This window comes from Manduca sexta, chromosome 14 (assembly GCF_014839805.1).
Source record: "Manduca sexta isolate Smith_Timp_Sample1 chromosome 14, JHU_Msex_v1.0, whole genome shotgun sequence".
NCBI lineage: Eukaryota > Metazoa > Arthropoda > Insecta > Lepidoptera > Sphingidae > Manduca > Manduca sexta.
In genome coordinates, this window is record NC_051128.1 from 4,239,809 (window position 1) to 4,262,710 (window position 22,902).

Below are 22,902 nucleotides of genomic sequence, written 5' to 3' on the forward strand. Positions count from 1 at the left end.
GATGAATTTGCGCGGGGCGCGTGCGACAGATAGGGTAGGCGTGCGTGTGTGAGGGAGAAGGGTGCGGAAACAGGAAAGGCAAGGAAATAGGGAATAGACTGCCTACTAATAATCGCGATTTAATTTGTAAAATATGTGAAGTCATTCTGGCGGAACCAATATTTATTAAGACATTCCTAATAACATACACTCAATAACTATTAATAGGAAAACGGAACATAAACAAGTGCGACATTTAAATAGTATTTATATTAAATATCAGTCATCTCTCAACACCCTTAAATCCAGAAGATTCGAACGTGCATTACAAGCTTTGCGGAAAACCTGTTGGGCTTGCGACAATATCACTGCGCGAAACGGAATAAAGTGGTTACTTCATGTTAATTTTCTGTGTAATAGTACTAACTCGGTAGAACCATTATCTTATAATAATAATATCAGCCCTGTATTTTTTACTGTCTCACTGTTGGGCACGAGCTTCCTCTTCAGTAGGAGAGGGATTAGGCCTTAGTCCACCACGCTGTCCTAGTGTAGATTGGCAGACTTCACTAAATTTCAACTTCTCGGGTATGCAGATTACCTCCCGATGTTTGCCTTCACCGTTAAAGCAAAGGATACTTTACAAATAATTCACACATTTTCATAACTTTTCAAAAGTCAGAGATGCGTGCCCTTGGGTTTTAGACTTGAGGACATTCGTCTCGGCAGTCCATGTCACTCATAAGTAGGCTATCATCATCATTCTAGTACATCTTACTAATCGCCATGTTACATTTGCATTTTAAAACTATAAATACAATTATCCAGAACCTTCGTTCACCGACCTAACCCAACATAAACAGGTTAAAGCAAGGATGCAATCTCACCAAGATAAAGGCTATGACCTAAGCAATTGTAATGATTGTACATAATCGTTCCCTTGCTCTCTACAAATGCTCATTGTAATAAACACGTAAATTCACTTGATTCTATTTAACATTCAAGTGGGAATAACGCGTTTGACAAATATTTGCATCACAAACTAGAGGAAGATAACAATGTATTACTTTGTGTCGTCTGTCTGTTTGCTTCAATAATAATTTTATTATATCGTGGTCTGAGTTTGTCCTTGTTCCTGTTTCGGCGCCGTCAAGTTGGAGTAAGGTATATAGTTTTGGATTGGTAGATGGCTAATTGGAAGTCTGTTAGTGCGTGGATGTTGGTCTATATACGAACATGCCTTTGTGACAAAACGTCTATAGAATCCAGTTGAATTTGATTTGACGGGGAGTCGTGCTTTGTTACTATGAATGTGTTTAATAATTGGTAAAATTCTCTACAAGTTGCGGGAATTAACTATTTGATGGTATCCTGCAGATTACTATGCTCTTTGTCATTCATTTAACAAGTGATATATTTATTATATTAGGAGAACTATTATAATATTAAAATAATTTCTTCTCAATCCGCTATGTACCTGAAACAAATATGGTTACTGTATTTAGATAGTTCTTCTGACGGTGTTATGTAAACATTCAAAACCAATAGGATATTTTACTTATTGTTTTCTTTATTAACTTTTATAAAATGTGTATTCTAAAAAAGAGGAAATCTGATGAAAAAACTACAAATTATAAGTCATTGAAATTTGGTAGTAGAGGTGAGTGTCAAAACCCAGAAAAGAGGCGAAATACTATCATGTGACGTCAACAGGCATTATGATGCGTGCAAAAGAAATAGATGAAGCGATATCCCCACTCCTGCACGTAGCAATATTTAAATTATCAAATACTGCCTTATTTCTTATCGAATTTTAATGCTGTTTTCACAGAAGGATTTTTTTGTACTAATTGCTGGTAAATATTAAAAAATGCATAAAATGAAACATAGTCAATTACCCTACTCTGACAGATATTTGATTTTTTTTTAATGAACACGTACGGCGTGAGTTTTGATTAAAATACCTTTTACCTAGTCTTGTCACTTCGCATAACAACTGGTCTTGCTAGCGAACAGCTATCGTTTAGTTTATAAATAAAACTTAAAACCTAAGGAATGCGCAGGTGTATCTGGTTACTTTGAACCTGTCTGAGTTCTTATGCAGCTTCTTGATAAAATGCAACGGTGCTTCATAATAAGTTGCCAGTTTTAATTTATTTTCAAAGGTATTCATTGTATATAGGAATTTTATGGATTTTCATGTAATTCACATATTATTTATTATGGTATTATAGTGATAGCTATAGAAAAGTATCAAAGAACTCAGTTTTCATGTTATCGAAATAGTAATATAGAAACAATGTATATTCACTGGTGGTAGGTCTCTCATATGTGAGATTTCGCAATGTTTATTTCTGCCGCCAATCAGCAGTGTGTAGTCATTGTTGTTCTGGTTTGAAGGACATTGTAGCCAGTGTAACTACTGGACGTAATAAAACTTAACATCTCACGTCTCAGGATGGCGAGCGCAGTGGAATACCAAACAATATTTTGTAATTCAAGGGATTGGATGGTGTTTCTACTGTTTATGGGAGATCGTATCGCTTACTATAAGGCGAACGGCAAGCTCGTCTCATCATTCAAAGCAATAAAAAAAAATGCGACCATATTACTTAATAGGTTTGTTGCGGCTATCAAAATAAATATCGCAGGAATTTCGATTCACCAATTTAAAAATTCAAATGAAAATATATATTATTATTATTATTTCCAAATAATACATTGATTATTTAATTATCTCGAAACCATTCTTGCTGCAAAATAACTTCGTTTATGATACTTGTTCGCAAATGGTAGCGATCGTTAAACGGTTTTGCGATGCGCTGAGAATGTGTTTTTTTGCCTAACAGGTTAATTTTTGTTAAGTGAATAAACTGTGATAAATACGTTAGAAAAATGTGTTAGAATAAAATGGTTTCGCTGTATTGAGTTAATAATTAAAAAATAGATTTTGGATATATTTATAACGAAGCACCAATAGCCTAGTTGGGTGTGGAACGGACTGCCGAGACGAATGTACGCAGGTTCAAATCCAAAGGGCACACAACTCTGACATTTTTAAAATGATGGCTGTATTCTCTGAGAATTATCGCTTGCTTTATTGTTGATGGAAAATACCAGGAAACCGGCATGCCTGAGAAGTTGTCAATAGAAATTTTGAGGGTGCGTGAAGTCTACCAATCCGCACTAGGCCAGCGTGGTGGACTAAGGCCTTATCCTTCTCAATAGCAGAGGAGGCTCGTGCCCAGCTTTGGGAGAGTATATAATACAGGGCTGATATTATTACTATTTATGAACACCAAAGTAAGGTCAATGTATAAAAGAAAAATAAAACAGATAATAAAAATACAGAAGTATAATTGGTGATCTTATCGCATTCCGCGATTTCTTAGACAATCTTTGGATGGATTGAAGATAATCAATTTAATAGAGGAGTGTTATCTGATACAAAAAGAAGAAGTATACATAGTTTATAAATTGTAATTAAGAAGATTTATGGGGAAATGCCGCGTCAGTTTAAAAAATCCTGGTAACTTTTTATTTCCAACGACATATGTCCGTATAAATTTTATCTGTTCCCAAGATAATAGACCACAATCGTACCACGGGGCAAAGTTAAAACAATAAATCAATACCGTTTGATTATTTTTTTAATCAACGTAATCTAGCAATAAACAAGCCCAAAAACGTGGTCGATGGCTTTTAAAGGTCGTAAAATAAAACATCGGCAGACGGTAACAAAACTTGTAATACTGAGCAGGTAAAGTTACTTAAACAAATATTCGTGAGCCGACCAATCGCATTGAGCAATTAGACAGCCCGACATAACAATTGCAACTGTCAGACGTTACTTGTTTGCGTTGCTTATTGACGTGGAGATGCCACTTGGCAAACAGCAGACAATATGAAGTCACGTCCCGGCCAAATGGAACAATTAACAGCGAAATGCAGTTTGAAATTACTTGGTCAAAATATATGGAGCTGGTTTTTGCTTGTAGCTCCTTCCATGTTAAAGAATTTTCTTAGAATAAATATATTTTAGGGATACTGGCATATTTTTTTGGGATAAGTAGCTTAAATGGTTATTCCAAGAAAAAATCAAATCAGCAGTAATGATCGTACCAACAAACATGAGCAGTCAATTTCAAATTTGGCACTAAGACTTAGATACTTCTGCGTAAAGAATAGGTTTAGAAGATGATGTATCGCAATTTATATGATATAAATGATAGAATTCGGCAAATATATGCCGCTGATAAAATTAACTATAATATACACTAAGGCTTCGTCAATTATCTCGAAATAACGCGGAAATTCCGAGCCAACCAATTTGTTAAGTTTAGCGTTAAGGCATACACACCCAACGGGATACCTGGTGAGAATGTACTGGATATTTGTTGTAACTTAATGGGATGCAACCACTTTATACGTAGTGAAAAAGTCACCGCAGTGGTTTTACTGCCAAGCCACGTTTCTGGGGTCAACCAGCAAACATTCTAAGGATAGGACAATATAAATCTGGAGATCGTTAGGGACGCATTATCTTAGGTGGAAAAGTGGTATTAAAAAACGAATTATTTTTTCGAGATTAGACTAATACAAATCAAGCTTTGGTTATTATTACTGCATCTTTAAAACTCAAACTAAAACTTTTGTTAAAAGGAAAAGGATTCATCAATGGTATTCAATATGAAATGTAAGTAAATAAATCATTAGCTGGTCCGAGTTAGTAGAGTGCTTGTTTATAAATAAAAAATGGTAATGAACCCTCGCTGTCTGATAAGATATCAGGGCCTCACGATGCAGTTGGAAGCATGTGTAGTAATGCAATAAAATTTAAGAGCACTATTTCTTCAATGTGGCATTGACCTTCTTTGTACTAATTTTATCTAGAAGTTATGTTTATCTGTGTTAGGGTTAATTTTAAGGAGGAATGTTCGGAATATCCCTTTAAACAATTACAATAAGTATATTGTACAATTAATTCCATTTAAGGGTAGGTTTATTTTCTATAGTGATTCAACAATAAATAAATAACTTCTACATCGAGAAGAGATCGAAGCCATTAGTAGATCTTACCGAGAGTCGTTCGAGCGTGACGAGCAGACAAACATGGTGTGATAAAAAATACAAAGTTCGGTAAAACGAACCCGTTCCGATCACGAAGTGTTATAATAAACTTGGGTGATAATAACTAAAAATAACACCGGTCGGTTGCATCGCGGGTTTTAAGGTTTACCTCACTCTACTTTAGCATTTACCAGGTATCGAGTTCCTCAGTACAGATCGAAAAATGGGTATTGTAAACTGGTAAATTAGAAAATCAGATTTTAAATCCGACACGCACGAGGAGGTATTTAGTGTGATTCGATAGGTTTGATAAATAAGTATTTTGAGACGTTAGATAGATAATCTTCTATATATATAAAAATCAATTGCTGTTCGTTAGTCTCGCTAAAACTCGAGAACGGCTGAACGGATTTATCTTATCTTGGTCTTGAATTATTCGTGGAGGTCTAGGGAAGATTTAAAAGGTGAGAAAAATTCGAATAATTGCCGGGAAAATCCTCAAAACAGCATTTTTCTATTTCCCATACAAACGTTTTCTAACTAATACGTAGAGTCAATTTGAGCTTTATTGCTATTGTATAAAGTTCACTGTTGTCTAAGCAATGTAGGTGTGTTCCTAACATCAAAGCAGTGTGCGTTGGAGCACAGAATATAATAATGTAATGTCGCGTTCTGAAACTCAACAAAAGTGATATCGCGGACCCGACTAAATTGAACAGTCACAAAATTTAATATATCATTAGTTATTTGGTTGGCTTCACGATATTATTTCTTTTGTTTTACTTTAAAATGCATGTTTTCGTTATGGACAATTTTTGAGCTACTTTTGCATATCTATACTTATAATAAATCTGTAGAGAGGTCAATTCTGTACATGAAATATATTTCCAAAATAACTGGGGGTGATTAGGGATCGATACTGATGCTAAAAATGCAATTAGTAAAATTTTTGTCTGTCTGTCTGTATAACCGTTATAGAAACAAAAACTACTCGACGGATTTTAACTTAACTTGGTACAATTATTTTTCATACTCCTGAGCTGGTTATAGTATACTTTTCATCACGCTACAATTAATAGGAGCATAGCAGTGATGGAAAATGTTGGGAAAACGGGAGAAGTTACTCCATTTTTTAAGCTTCCGTCATTTCGTGTGCAACCTTAATGGTTAAAAGTTCCTTCGATTTCACCAGGATCCCATCATCAGACCCTGACCGGACAATCGGACCACCTGCATGCCACCATAAATTAAAAAAAACATCCCGACAAATTGAGCACCTTCTCCATTTTTGAAACCCGAAATCCACGCGGGCGAAGCTGCGGGCGGAAGCTAGTAAATAATAATAGTTTAACACAGAAGTACCTGGTAAGGATCGAGAACAGTGAGATCTGACCGTGCATAACAAAACATCTTCGTCTAATCTCTTCACAATATAAATTACCACTCATTCTTCTACGTATTTGCACACATTTAAACACTCCTGAATATTGTGTCTAGACAAATACCTCATTGTTATTTTAATCAGTCTTAACTTATTTCTAATGATTCTTCGTAACAGCTCCAATGTTGACTATGTTAATAGAATCTATTCATTCCATCGATTGGATTAACAAAATATTTCACACTCCCTTTTTTATATTTACAACGAAATCCTTATGTTAAATAAAATATGCAAATTGATGTCAATACAGTATTTTGTGCTAAGACTAAGCTATAGGCTGAAACATTGATTTGATTAAAAAGAGGTTTATGTTTTAGAACTAGTTTTTCCGTAATAAATAGAAAATTAGCAGGAGGACTAATTTTTATATTAGTATTCATTTGGTGTTGAATCAAATCAGTAAATAAATCTCTTAGTCCTGGCGTCATTTCCATATTTTTATGTATCCTCGATTTAATCACTGAAGGCGAATGAATACTCTGAAAATTTCCTGTTAAATATATTCCTCCGTTTGGCATCATTCAATTACAGCGAGACTGTTCGAAGGTCACTGTTCGATTGGCTTCAAGGCATCTCACACTTATAAGGCTAAAAACTATAAAAAAAACTGCAAGTATTTAATCAAACCACCGGTCAGTTAAAATAGGACGCCATTATATCATTGTGAGTGAGTTTCTTCGGAACCCCATGTTTACCAATTAGATGAATCATGGATTTTGACGTGGCGCTTTTTAATTGGCCGACATCGTTAAATTACACGCACTCTGACGGAACATAATATAATTGGTGCGTAATTTTAATTCGTTTCGGTGTTATAATGATTTTATATATGTGTTGAAAAGTATTCGATTATTCGAATGATTATAATTGCTTGGTTTCCGAGTTCTCACCTTTTTGTATTATACACAGCAGAAACCGGTTATAACGAAGCATCTGTTATAACTACTAAATTACTTGGTCTTGGTAAATACATGATTGATAAAAAGAGTATCGTTTATAACAACCATCAGCTGATATACCTAGTGTTTAGATTAGTTGGTTATAACAACTATCTGATATAGTGTTTAGCTTAGTAGGTTCCTTCAATGTCCTTGCAGTCAATTATCACTGTAGGTATATACCTACGTGGAGTGAGAATATTTAAATCTGTAAATACATTTTACCGCAACTATTTAAATATATTTACCTGTTTTTGGTGCGCACGTAGGAATTAATTCTATGAAATAGTAATTATACATATTAAATATTATTTGACGTATTTCTCACTTAAAATAATTAGAAAGATGTTTTGAATTCTTGTATAGAAATTAATTAATTTTGAAAGGAAATCCTTTCGCTTATCCAAGTGGAATCAAGGTTTTACTGTATCGAGTTTTCTTTATCAACGGCACCTTGACATATCGCAGAGGTAATTAATTTATCACAAAAATGCATTTATATTTTATAATTAATTAATATGATTAGATATTTATAATTTCTGTATAATCTTTTAATCAAATCATCAGTCTTATACTTATATCAAACGAAGTAAAAGCGCTAAAATGTAAGTCATCGACTTCAATTTATGTACGAACATATTTCGGTAAAAAGTTGAAGAAATTTATATGCGCATTCAAAACATATTTATTGCATTTTATTTGCTTCTAATAATAAAAAGTATTTTTTCACTTCTATTATACTGATGAAATTGATTTATATTTTATTTTGTAAACAAAAAAGTAAATTTTATTTTATGTCTAGTTTTTAATGACACTCACAATAAAGTAGACTAAAATAGGTGAACACAATTGTCCATCGATACCAGGGTAGCAAAGAATCGAGGATATATACCAACACTGAATTTGTACTTGGCACATAATGAACTTTATTACATGCTACACGTTGCCATTCACTAGAATTCTTCCTGTTATGTACGGAGATGATTTATTTATTCTCATTTTGAATATGATATCATTTTACCTAGATGCTTGGGAAAAATTATACATTCAACGCATTAAGGCATCATAAGTCACACAAATAATACAACAATTAACACTGACACACTGAAACAAAATGACTAAATACGTGTTCATCGGTACTAGGGCAACAGAGAATCAAAGATACAAAACAACACCGATGCACTGTTAATGCATGAAACGTAATGGCCAGATGCTACGGCCGCACCCAGATAAGGGAAGTGTTCACTTGATAACGGGCCGAACTCGCACGCCAGCGACGGTAATTGTATCGGCCGGCGGTTTCGCATCGCACCAACTTTGTTTGGCCAGTGCACGAATAAGTTAGTGTTTTGTTTCGTTCGAGTTGTACAATCGATTTTCTGAGATGAGTCGGTGTAGTCGGATTTCGTGTTATGTGGATCTAATGCTGATTATTTAAGTGTAGCTCGATGTAAATGTTTTAACAAAACATTGCTGTTAGTTTTGTGGTTTCATAATTTTACGATATTAAAATGCGTGTTGTATAAACGTTTCGTATTTTTATGATACCCTAGTACACACTAGGGGTAATAAAATCCACCCACTAAGTTTTATTTAATGTTTTCGATACAGAAGTATTTCCAGATTGCAATAAAATTGAATTTAATTTTCAACGTCACTACTTCATATTATATTCGTATAATAAACTGCTTGATTATCTATGTATTTAGTTTATTCCCCGTCAATTATCTTCCTTCGTTATAATATATTAAATATGCCGTAGGTTAAGATAGCCTTTTATGTAACCTATTATTGCATGTTAGTTACTCAATAACGTATTTTTTAATAATTCGCTTATACTCATGTCCAAATAGAAACAATAATTTTATGGACGAAAGAAATAGTTGGTACTAATGTATTGATTTCTTTTTAATGTCCTGGCATGGTAATGTTATATTGATTCTAATGATTTGTATAACGCAGTTTTAATATCAGGTCGAAGAACTTTATTAGAGAAAAATCTTAGTATCTCGCAATGATTGTCAGAATTATGTCGGCCCGCCTCACATGTCAGCTTGGCTTTCAGTCGTTTGAAATTAGAATGATGCGCGCCAGCCCGTCTAAAGAGTCTACTGGATTCCAATTTCAAAATTAGAATGCTGTGATAAAATTACAGTGCAAGAACCGAGATAAAGATTTCATTCTGAGTTTATTTGCTTCTGGTTGTATAACGTGTTTAATTTCTTTGTTTACGTTAACAAACGTTATCTTATTACGAGCACTTCTCTAAGAAACGTCAACACTTCATACAATTCTTGTTATACTGTTACTGTCTTATTGTAGCAGTTTGCTTTATAATTTAATACATTTTGCTTGCAGATCCGCTCGCGTGAAATGGTTTTTCTGGGAGATAAGTCCCACTATATATTTTCTAAGGGTTATAAGTAAGCTATACTCTTTCCAGGGTTTCAAACTGTCTCTGTGCCAAATTTTATCGAATTCGGTTCAGTGGTTCACCCGTAAAATCATAACAAACAAACAAACAGAGTTACTTTCGCATTTATAATACATAAGTATGGATTATTGACATAATCTATGGCATGTATCATAAGGTTTAAGTTAATAAACTATTGTTATACTTAATAATTGTATTCTCTTCTACTGATAGCATAGTGTCGCACAGTGTATGTACATAGAAATGAGAAAGATGACTGTCTCGATAGCGTAGTTGTTATGCACGGTACGAGTGCGGCAACCAGTGCACTGAGGACCTGGGTTCGAATCCTGGGTAATAATTAGAATAGTCATATAAATTTAAATGATGTTATTTTAGCCGATTTTCGAACGAAATACAATGATAAGTGAGCTGTGTATTTAAACGTAGTACAGGGGTACCGCTGGTGTATTTTGAGTGAATTCGCATCATTCTTTACATATTTGATTTTATAAGTTTGAGTAAAAAGATACTTTAAACAAACTAAGAATGTTTTTTTATTATAAACGGTATTGCCTTTAACAAAATTAAATTATATTATAGACCAAAGAAATATGCAAACGTTCAAGTCCAAAATGAATTTAATATTATATTTCAATAAAATCTAGAGAGTCTAATTTAAAATGAGTTTGGCATATGGACGCGGTAAAAAGTGGAAGAAAACGCGGCATGTGGCAAAAAAGCTTTGGCAAAGTAGAGGAAATTGAAACGGAAAGCAGACCCTGGCTAGGGTTACCATTTATAAATGGAGAAATGTACGTCTAGACTACTTGAAATGCATGATTTTACAAAAAAATACCTGTAAAACGTAAAAGATAGATAATACGTAACTAAAAGGTAATCCATAATAATAATGAAAGGTTTTTTTTTTACAAGACCAATTTTGATATTTTCCAAGCTTGCAGCAAGGCTTGGCTGTGCCTCTGGCAACGCTTCAGTCTATGGACAGTGGATGCTGCTTACCTGAAGGTGGTCCGCCTGATGGCGGACTGCATGCTAGTTTGCCTACTACGGCAATAAAAATATGGCCTGTTCAAACCAATGCCGACACCCCCGGAGGCAATTCTGGTGCGCTTGGTCCTCACACAGGGATATTTGTCGCGGCCCTGGGCACACAGTGCAGTGTGTATACCTCTTGGTTGGATAACACATTGAGGCCTATAAGGGGCCGCGAACAATTACTCTCCCACTTCACTCCGCCCATCCTAACACTTCCTCTTCCTTCCCCTTCTTTCCTCCCCTATTTCTCTTCTTCCTCTCTTCCTCCAGGGCCCTGCAGTCGTTAAGCCGGGGGATTCGTAGTATAACCGTTTGTTTGTTTCCCCCGGTGTTGACTGTGGGGTCTGTATTTGAAAAAAAAACAATGCCGACCGTTCGCGCGTTTAAACTTCCGTCAAACATAAGACTTTTGGTAACCCTAACCCTGGCGCATATCTAGCATGTGTAGAAGGAATAAATATAAATTCAATCAGCGTTGACTTGGTGTTTTCTTTTACATGAATTCTAATATGAAATCTGTGGAAGTTTGCGAATGAAGGGACAAGTATCAATTTTCGGAAATGCTGTATTCCCTATTCTTTTTAGGAATGTGGTCCATTCCATGTTCCAAGAGTTCTTATTTCATTTGAGGGGCTGTAATGTATGACGTAGGTTCTTTGGAGTAGTTTTAAGATATCTGTCAACCCGGGACCAAGACGTGGCTGAACATATGCAAAAAATCGAAACGCTTATATATTTTTGTACTTAACAACATTTCTTTCTTCTTCACTACAGAAAATAAAATAGATTAATTTTAGTTGAAACAAAGAAAAAAATATACATATTGTTTATATGTATTGGTGATTTTAAAGTTTTTTAATTTGTCCACTTGCTTTTGTGGCTGTCTATACAGGATACTCGCTACAATATAGCCTAACATTATTTGAAATATTTTTATAATAGTAATTACTTATTAAAAATTATTTTAAATAAAGTTATTTTTATTCTGTGTTGATAATAAAAAATCTTGTTAATAAGATTAACATTTTATCAGGCGTCTTTAAGCCTTTGGTGGTAACGTGAGAAGATAAAAAAGTGATTAATACAACAAAAAGATAATTTAATTAATGGACAAGTAAGAAATGTAATGAAATTTCAAAATTAATCTGCATCGTATAATTTAATGATTTTTGGGTTCATTTATTGTCCTATAAACATAAAACAAATATAAACGAATAAGGTTATAATTATTCGATGATTGTAAAAGAATCACTTGTTATATATGTAAAAATAGTATCGTATTAGCACGCAGCTTATCTGTAATCAATGCTACATATCAAACGATTCTGAATAATTACGCTGATAAGATACCAGTTAAATAATATCAGTGGGCCATTGTCGAGTGTTCGTCAAGTTTTTCCACGGCGAAATCTATCTAACGCGTTGAACGGAAGCCGAATGGTGCGCGCATCTCGTTGCCGCATCCCGTTTCACTCGTCCCTCCGCCAATCGCCTCCGACCTCCGACCAAACGGACCTCTGCACCTCAGGTTGCCCTCAGTATTGCTTCGTGCGTCGTACAGTGCGGACGTGCGTTCCGGCCGCGCGGCTAACGTACGCGAGCTTTCGAATTTTACCTGTGGATTGTCAGTGATATGTGCATTTGAAGTTAGACCGGTAACGTTGTGCTCATTTTTCTGGATTAGCATCGGTCGCGTTCAAGGCCCGTCAGGAGCTGAGTGTCCATTTCAAGGTCGGTGTGTTATATGCTTTGCGAATAATAATGGCATTGGATGCACTCGGAATGTCACTTGTCCGGTCTTATTGGCTTTTAAACTTGGTTCAAGTGTAGAAAAATTTTACATTCGTGTGCGGGGAGTTCGTTGACGCCTATCAGCCGGCTTGTGTATATTAGTTTTTTATTCATTTCTTGTTGATTGACCGGTGAGCAGCGTGGGAGGTGGTTTTGCGCTGAATAAATTTTCGAGTTTGTAAATAAATCAATTTGAAGTAAGGAAGATTCAATATCGTCGTCTATGTTTGAGCGAAGCCAAATTAATTCATATCCGGTCCATTTTGAAAACAATAGGATATTTAGGCCAGATACGCTCGTCTGGATGGTTTTCTGAAGGCCGATGGTCTCAAAATTCTTATTAGATTTACGGGCGTTGAGTTTGTTTGTACGACGGCTACTGATTTATTGGTTTATAAAATCTATAGATTGTGCTACATGCCAAATGTTACCTGAATGTGTTTTATCGTTTTGATTATTCAACAACGCATCCAATAGCATCTAAATGTACAAACTACGGACGTAATCGGTTCTATTTAATTGCTATTACACAACAACCGTTTATTTACGGCTTAAATTTGCAATATCGGTTATAAAATTCTCATGTACACATAACATCAGGTCACTGACGATTATAATATATTCTTGCCAAACATGCAGTTTATTAATCAAAGTTCAACTTGACACACGAAATTAAACCTTACGTATATCAAGATACACAATTTGAGCACAGTCCCATTCAGATGCATCACAAAGCCTTTGACATTTGGATACCAAATTACACAACCCGGCATCGCAACTCCAAGCTATGATTAACGATTGCCATCTTGGATTCCGAAATTACAATGTATAAATGGCATTCTATTATTGTCAAGCCTCCTTGACACGGTGACGGCCTTCAAACTTCGTACGCATCGCGTGTTATCGCCGCAACGGAGGTTTAAGTACCCCCTGAACAATTGATAAGATCCTCTGTCTTGTGGATTCCTTTGCCTCGGAGGTTTTACTCGTCCTACCAAGTAGGGATTACCTGGTGTTGATATTCATCCAGCAGGTATCTTATTAACTTGGTGTCTACCAGGTTGATTGTATCTGCTGTCAACTAATACTTTACAATCATTGTTGTGTTCCAGGTTAGATATTTAAGACAGTTATATGATAAGGAATTATGAAAATTCACATCTAGAGTCCAAGGATGCGGCGGAATGCGGCACATTACTTCATAATTCTAAGTATTGAAATGCTATTTGTCACCAGATATGGTATTAACCAACAGACGAGCTACATGTTGATGTCATTCAGTTGTACAAAATTTAAATATGACGAGGACACAAAAATGCCCTAATCAGGATTCATATCAGTTAGTTCTATTTATGATGTCGAAATTATATTTTTATCCAAAACAATTATTAACTTATCAAATATTCGATAAGGATCATTACAATAGTAAACTGTAACGGGGTTTTTAATACCATTAGCTATGGTTATTATGAGGTGGTCGAATCGACGGGCAGCGGACGCCGAATTATTGAAATTTGATTTTGAGTAATTGTTGTGTTGGAAAGGTAATTGAATGTTCGAGTGTCGTCTTTAATGTGATTTATTAGAATGTCGAGCACTTGTTGCAAGTTTATGATTGACGATGTTTTGATCTCTTGCTTGAAGTAAGTCGGTCAAAAATGAATGGAGGATAATCTCGTAAATAACAAAATAATCATTCGTTCGCGAGGCACTAATCTAATTGCAGAATATGACTAGGCCAAATAAAAGAAATCAAGTAGAGGTACCCCCAAACCGAACCAATACAGCATGAGACAGAAAAAAAGTAAGATGACATTTTTGATCTTGTCAACGCTCTTGCGTTAAATATATTTAATTCAAATAGCGTAGTAACTAACGAGGCGCTCTAAAATGTTCGAAAATAGCTGATGGTGTCTAGTCAGGACGATATCAAGATTGTGCCTACAAAAGATCACTAAGCTAAAAAAAGAAATAAAAATACTTTTATGCAAAATAATGAGTCTGTAAAAGATAAAGTCAATTAAAATTAAGAAGTGATGCTTGATAATCATAGTACAATATTGTAAAAATTTGAATTATTTCAATTTTTATAATATGACACGATGAAGAATTGGATTTTAAAAAATGATCGACGTAAATTACGCGGCGAAATTCGAAGCATATTATTAATTCCGCAAAATCTGCGGGTTTTTTCGCTAATACGGAAAGGCCCTGTAGGTAAACAGTGAAAGAGGAAAAACTATTTAATAATGTATGAATTATTTTAAATACGTTGATACTGCAAATCAGGACAATGATAAACCAAAACCGCAAAAGAGGAATCACTTAAAATTTTACTCATTAACGGTAATCACGAAACAGTTTTAAAGTTAAAATTGTCTGTCATTCAAACTGGGAGATTTCCCAATCTTAACGGGTAGATTGTAACGAGAATAGTTTCTTAAACTGAGTAAAGCTCTGAAGACGCCGACTTGGGGCTAATTAGAAAGGTGAGCTCGTCTGTCGAGCCAGATTTGTGTCAATGAGCTTCCGTCAAACAACGGACACTGTAAAATTACGGAAGTATTTAACGTAGCATCAATTTATGAGCGCACTGCCGCGGACTGGTTGCCGTGTGGCTATTATTAAATTGCTGACGTTTATTTACACTGGTTGAATGTATAATGGATTGGGTTTTGATGAAGCGGTGAAGTTAAAAATCATTAAATTATATATAGGTATATTATATCAGTTGGTAATTTAATGTTGATCCTATTTCAAACACTTGCAAGTATAATCATCATCATCATAAGCCACATAAGCAAAACATAGACCTGTGAAAACGGCCTGCATCCAACATGCGTCCGTAAAATAAAATAAATCGAATTATAATTAAATAATAGATTTAGTCGAAACTTTTAATGATCACTAATTCAGATAAATAGTCATTACTCAATCGTTTGCTCATGGCATATAGAAGAGCATTATAGAATTTATTATACTAGAACACTTGCAGGTCGCACAACAAAAGCCATTAGTACCGAAGGTTGACTCTAACTATGCTTTTATAGCGTCGTCTAAAACTGAATTAAATTCCATATCATACGCGGGGTAATACGCGCCGAACAATGTGCGGCATAATTCTAAAGCGCTTTGTTTAAGAGGCAATCAAAATTATGCACGGCGGCATCCATATTTCTGGAGCGTCAACTCGGTGCCGGGTAACGAGTTTTGTTCCCCTCCCTTCATTCAGGACCAACTGCTGCGGCAATTTTAGCTCTAACACCCAAGTGCTTTAGAACAGTGGTCATAAATCCACCGGGGGACTTCAAGGTGCTTAATTTATATAGCTTATAACCATACGGTCTGATTGTAAGCTTACGTAACTATGATGGATTTGAAAAATGTGTGTGCAAAAACTCGTGTGCGGGATGTTTAAGTTGGTAATGGAACGCCCGGAGCTTAGTAGTGGATGTGGGTACATTCATTTTTCATTTTATGTTAGTTTTATTTGAAGCGATTTTCGTTGTTTAAATTAGAAAAATATATTACGAACAGTTTATTAAAACAGTTTATTTAAAAAAAATAAAATTTACAATTATTGAAATGTCTACACGCATGAAAAGAATCGTTATTATTTATTATAATAATACCTTGAACGGTAAACAGAATGTCTGAGAAATTTTCTGACTCGTCGTCGATGCCACAGAAATATCTGTTCGAAGAATTTAAGAATACTCAAGGTTTTGAATGGAAACAAGTATTGAATTTATGCATTAAATTACAATGTCTACGATCATGCTTTATTGATATCTTGTGTGTAGGTGGCGCGTTTCGCCGATGAAACGTACATCAATTCAAAAGAATGGGCGTATAAATGGGGAAAAATATAAATATTTATCTATTCGTTTTATTGTTAAAAGTGTACGGTATCTGTTTACTTAAGCTATAGTGGCTTACAGAAATCGCAATAGCACATTTGAGGAGCGAACTAAATATAGTTTGAGACATAACAGTATAGCGGTATCCGAATAACCGTCGGATTATAATGACACTAATGTTAGCACGAATCAGTTAAGCGTAACCGAGTCTAATTGGGTATGTGACGTAATACGAGGTTTTCTCGCGAGATTCAGCAGACGAGCATGTGTAATTAAAGTTAACTAGGCTTCCGTCGCGCTATGCGGAATAAGAGACGTGGGAACCTATGGGAAATAACGCTCTTTATATCCGAAAATGGTTCACTCTTCATTTACCTCATAATTATGAAAGACGGATCTGCACACTTTGTTTATCATGCTAGAGGAAATCGTGTGTTCAAAATGGAATAAATATCGACAGGATTTACATTTCTACTTTTAAGGACATTTTGTTCAACATTTAGTAATCCCAACTTGAACTTGGCATCATAATTGGCAATTAATTAATATGAGATGATTAAATAGCGTTCGTTGAAGATGCGAGGTACGATATACACCTACGCTGGAGACTTATCAGACCGATTCATTATTCTTTAATAATAAGATTGAAATTGGCATAATGTGCAACAATTGCCATAGAAAAAGTCTAGTAAATATCGTTAAGACTTCTAGATATACGTCTACATCAGTAGTGATTAAAAGTTAAGTCCTTGAAGTCATGTCTGGACTCTCCAAGTGTTCTTTTTTAATGTCCGTTTTTTTTTCATTGCTGACTGCTGGTCGACTTTCTTTAAAAAGTTTTGCGAAAGAAACAAATTTAGTCAGTGACTCTAGAAATACATTCGCAATTTATGCGGATTTCTTGCGGACCTCATTGGGTTTGCGGTGAGCGTAAGCAAGTTTATAGAGAATGTTTTGTCAATGTCTTGCGGTTTTAGTTTTACTAATACCTTTGTTGGTATGAACTCTAATATTGCTTTGTGAGGATTGTTAGAATTGTTTTTGGTAGATCAAAGCTTTAAGTGGATTATGTTTATGTTGCTTAAATTATTATATAACTAGGTTTTGTTTGTGACTTCGGCTTAAAAACCCTTTTCAGATATAAAATAATATCAATGTATAATTGATATCAATGCCGTCTATTGATTTCAGATTAAAATATTAAATTAGTTCCTAAGGGAGCGTGTTTCCCGGATTAAAAGATAGCTTACTTTTAATCCGGGAATAACACATAGGTGTTAATCCAAGACATGGTCGATGAATGTCCTAAATATCATCCAAATCCTTTCAGCTGTTTTAGAGTTTACTTCTAATAAACGTCGAAACATTTTCACATTATTTTTTTTTCATATGTTTCGACTCAAGTTATAAATCGATTAACTATTTAGGCAACATCACTATTATGTTTCACAGAAGTTTTTTGGAGGGGGTACGCTGTTTGATACGTCTGTCCCCCACTAAAATTGAGACGATGTTGTGGACCAAGTGGTAAGTTTGAATTTATAAATTTATGTGAAATAGTGATGTTGCTCTTGATTCTACAAAGGTAGAGTGGGGGCAAGCAGGGTCCGCTATTGTATGCCCGCTGATCCCCCCCCCCCCTATTTTCGATATAGTTGCAGGAATCAAACACATAATACAGTATTCAGGGTTTATAATATTTAGTTTTGATGTAAAATAATTTTACTATTTTGGCATAAACTTTTCTAGTCTACATCGTTTAATTACGATGTAAAATAATATGAATGATGTCATTGCATTGTAAAAGTTGTTATCAAACGTCATTGATAGAGATAAACATGACCGACAATTGGTCATAAACTTAACCACACCTGATAGATAAGATGTTATAAAAGCGAATGTATGTGCTACCGAAACAACGAGATTTTATAATTGTAAAGAAACTAATGGAAATTTTAGTCTATTTCAATTTAAATTTATTTCTCTCTATAATTATTGTTAACATAAGATGTTATGTTTCAATAATATAGTCAAGTATAATCATCATACCGTGTCGGGCAAGGCAAAAATGGCGAGATGGAGAAACTATAGTATATGTATTATTATTACTAAGAACTAATATTATTCAAATCTAGAGATTTGTCCCGACAAATATTCAAACAAACAAACTATTCCTAAGATATTATGTAGCTGCTGCCGAAACCTATCTTTCATCACCTTTAACACTTTCCTTTCGTTTTAGATAAAAATATTTAAAAAAAAGTCTAAACATGGTTCATATCGATGGCTGCCACGTATCAGATCGTATATCAAAAAGTATAAAAAAATAATTATTTCTTTAACTAACTATGTTTTTCAATATTTATTGATATGTTTTTAAAATATAGGTATTAGATGAAAAAATGTTTAAATATTTACCAAAAATTATTCATTACTTACATGAAAAAGATGTTCATGTAAAATCATGCCTTTCGATTTACGATCTAATGAGTGGGAGCAATCGATATTAGTCTAATAAACAAAAAAAAAAAATATTAAAAGAGTGTGCAGAATATTTATTTGACAATAGTTCAATGAACTTGTAGTAAAATAACACCGTTTAAAACATGGTTACTAGGCATGGGAGGTGTTTTTTTAGTACTTACGATGATAATTTGTTTCCTGTGCGCAACACGATAAGGCACTATCAAACTTTTAATAGTCAGAATTAACCGTGAACATTATTTTTGTAACATTATTGTTGTATTTAAACGACAAAGTAATTGATTAAAATATACGCCGACTTAAATACAGCTTAAAATGTTAATTATTGCAATAAATTAAAATAATCTTTAAGTAAAGTAAAGCGGCAATAGCGTAGTTGATTGTGGAACTGACTGCCGAGACAAATGTTCGCAGGTTAAAAACCCAAAGGTATATAACTTTGAATTTTTTAAAATCACGTGTGTATTCTTCGTGAATTATCGCTTGTTTTAACGGTGGTTAAAAACATCGTGAGGAAATAATTATTTCTTAGAAGTTCTCTATAAGCATTTTGAGGCTATGTGAAGACTACCAATCCGCACTAGGCTAGCGTCAGCGCACTAGGAGGTCCGTGCCTAGCAGTAAGACAGTATATATTACAGACCTGATATTATCATTATTATTTAAGTATAAAAAATTAGTTTTATTGGTTTATTGAAAATAATATTATTTGACTGCCTCGGTGGCGTAGTTGTATTGCACGTCCGGTACAATAGCGCTCTGAGGTCCTGGGTTCGAATCCCGGGTCGGGCAAAGTGATATTTGGGTTTTTCTGCTCAGTATCAGCCCGGAGTCTGGAATTTGTGCCCGATATGGCGATAGGCTCGCCCCCTATCACATCATGGGACGGAACATACTTGGCGAAAAGTGGGTGCCCTAGTTGCGCCTCTGCATACCCCTTCGGGGATAAAATGCGTGATGTTATGTTATGTATGTATGTAATATTATTTGTATAAAATTTGTTTCTATAATGATTGTATTCAGCAGTAAGGTTTGAGGTTTTTATTCCTGGTAACACATTGACATAGTATTCTCGTTAGGTTAGCTAGGTCAGTACTGCCATCCAAAAGCGAAATGTGAAGGGACACCTGAGCCAAGTAGTGAGACATTTATAGTCAGAAAATGCCGCTTCGTTCTAAACGAGGTTGATATTCAAACTAAATATAGACATAAACTTTACATTAGTTGTCTAAAAAAATGTTGCAAAGGTTAATCAATGACTTGGAGTGATATTGATTATGTTATTTAAAGGAAAGGATTATTCAGGCCTTAATGTGTGGATTTAAGAATGAATATGGAGAATCGAAGTTTCAGTATGAATAAGAATATGGTAATAATGCATAAGGCGTATTCTATTTCTTGAGAATATAAGTAGTATTATGATTTATTTCAAAAGTGTTGTTTAAAACTGTTAGGTACAATAATAATGTCAGTAATATATACTATACCGTTGCTGGGCACGGATCTCTTCTACTACTGAGAGGAACAACGTCTTAATCCGCCAAGCTGAGCTATTGCGGCTAAGTAGACTTCACATACCTTAGAAATTATTAAGGAGAATCTCAGTTGTGCAGATTTACACGATGTTTTCCTTCGCCGTTAATGCAAGTAATCATTCACAAAGAGTACTCAAATTGCCCTTGGGTTTTGAACCTGCGGACTTTCGATGCGGCTTTTCGTCTCACTCGTAACTGGGACATCGCGGCTTTTCCATTATCATGTACATAACATTGTGAAATTACTATTTTAACAATGAATACAGCAATAAACAACATGTCTATATTTAAGTTATAATATTTTAAGTACATTATAACGACTTTGGCATTTACAAGGAAATTTTATTGTTATATAAATATATAATATTTTTATTTAATGTCTACATATAATTACTAAACACACAATTAAAATGTAATTATTCTGTATTGTAAAACTTGATTAGTATTGATATAAATGTAGAAACGTAACGAGCGTTTATTGTTGGTTTACAAATTGGTACCTAATGATTAGTTAAGAACATAATTAATTAAACAAAGGTAGTCGTACAGGCTCACTAGTATTGCACTTGATAAAATTAATTAATATATTATGATTTAGTATATTACAATTCCTTCATCAAAATTATCAATATACAATAAAAGTTTTATGTTATTAAATTAGGTCATTTTCGACAGATCCTTCTGGAAATCTTAAGTTGAGGCCTATATTCAGTAATGGACTTTATGTGGCTGATGATGATGAACACGTAATACTATGCAAAAATTTAATGCTAATAAATGGTGTTATGCAATTAATTGCATAAAAGCGAGAGACAATTCATTCGTCACGTGATAATGCGCTTGCTATAAAAAACGTTTTGTTCGAATGAATACACAGACCTATTTATACAAAACTGCTTATGCCACGCTTTGAAACGTAATGCATTGATTTTATTTTAACTAGTAGAAGACGCCTCCTTGATAAATATTATTAAACAATTAGTTTGAAAGGTATTGTTAGACATTAAATATTATAATGTTATTAATACTAGTTTTCGCTGGATCCTAATCCATTTACCATCACATGTGGCGTTATTGTCATGTCTGTATAATCATAAACAAGAAGACTCAAAATATAGCGTTTAAAACATTTAGAGGTTTTTTTTATTCAGTATCAGCCTGGAGTTTGAAAATTGTGCCCGATATGGCAATCGGCTCACGCACGATCACATTATTAGACGGAATACGCACGTAAAAAAATGGGTGTACCAGTTGCGCCTCTGCCTACCCGATCGGACATAAAAGGCGTGAGCGCGTGTAGAATTTATGCGCTACTGCAAAAGAATCTAACAGTGTGTTTAACAATCGTGTATCCATTGTCCGCTCTCGGATGTAATCGCGCGGGCTCGGTGCACTTCCGATGTAGATTATCCCGACGTAGCTCTCATCCGTGTAAATCTGATACAGTTTCAACGTTTTATGGATGTTTTGTGTCGTTTTTTGAGGTAGTGCTTACAGATAGGTAGGTATAATAACCGGCAACTTGCGTACTCATTAGTGTGATTAAGATGTTTGCAGGTCCCCTGAAAATATACCCGGTCTTGAGTGCGTCAATTTTTTGGATTTAATTGTAGGCACAGTATAGAGCTGGCAGAATCTAAAAATATTGTAATTTAGATTTATTACGTATTATGTACATATAATCATGAACATAGAAATTTGATATTCTTCAGTTATTTTATATTTTGTTTATAGTCAGATTTTTGGTTTACAATAATGTTTGATAATGTTATGGTTTCATAAAAAAAATATCTAAATTTGTTTATTTTTAATTTGGTTTATTGACGATTCGCTCCGAATGAAGATATCTGTCAAATTGGTAAACAGGCGTTATTTTTGTGTATAATATTTGCACCGTTTCATTTTGTTTTAAGAAATTTTACCCAGTAACAAAAAGATATCCGCAATAATGCGTTTAACAGTACACAGTCATTACAACATTTACGGACGATGAACAGAACACAATAATTATATGAAACGTGTAATTTCAGTGTCACACGATGAGTAATTCATTACATTTAAAAAAAGAAAGAATTATGACGATTATAGTGAACGGACCATTTTTTACATACAAAAAAAAATAGGAATACGCATTGACATGAATTCTATAGACATAAATGTCCATATAAAGTATTTGTTCAAGTTTTGGACTAAAATAGGAACGTCACTGTTATAACATATTTTTTTACTTGAACAACAAATATTTTACTTATTTGACTAATATTTTTTTATTTACATCCAGGTTTCCTAAGACTCGAGTTCTTATATGATGAGCGCCATTCCGTAAATAACC

At 34.3% G+C, this 22,902-nt stretch overlaps 1 protein-coding gene across 4 annotated transcripts in view; it reads left to right on the plus strand.

The window, feature by feature from the left end:
* Nucleotides 1-22,902, plus strand: part of LOC115439771 (putative polypeptide N-acetylgalactosaminyltransferase 9) — a 230,197-nt gene that overhangs the window by 35,333 nt on the left and 171,962 nt on the right. For 3 of the 4 annotated variants that reach the window (XM_030163810.2, XM_030163820.2, XM_037438707.1), the window contains exon 1: nt 12,277-12,631. The exons of the other annotated variant lie outside the window; for it this stretch is intronic. The gene's annotated coding sequence lies outside the window, so the exon portion shown is untranslated. Of the gene's footprint in view, nt 1-12,276; nt 12,632-22,902 lie in introns of those variants that run through there. 4 annotated transcript variants of the gene reach the window in all.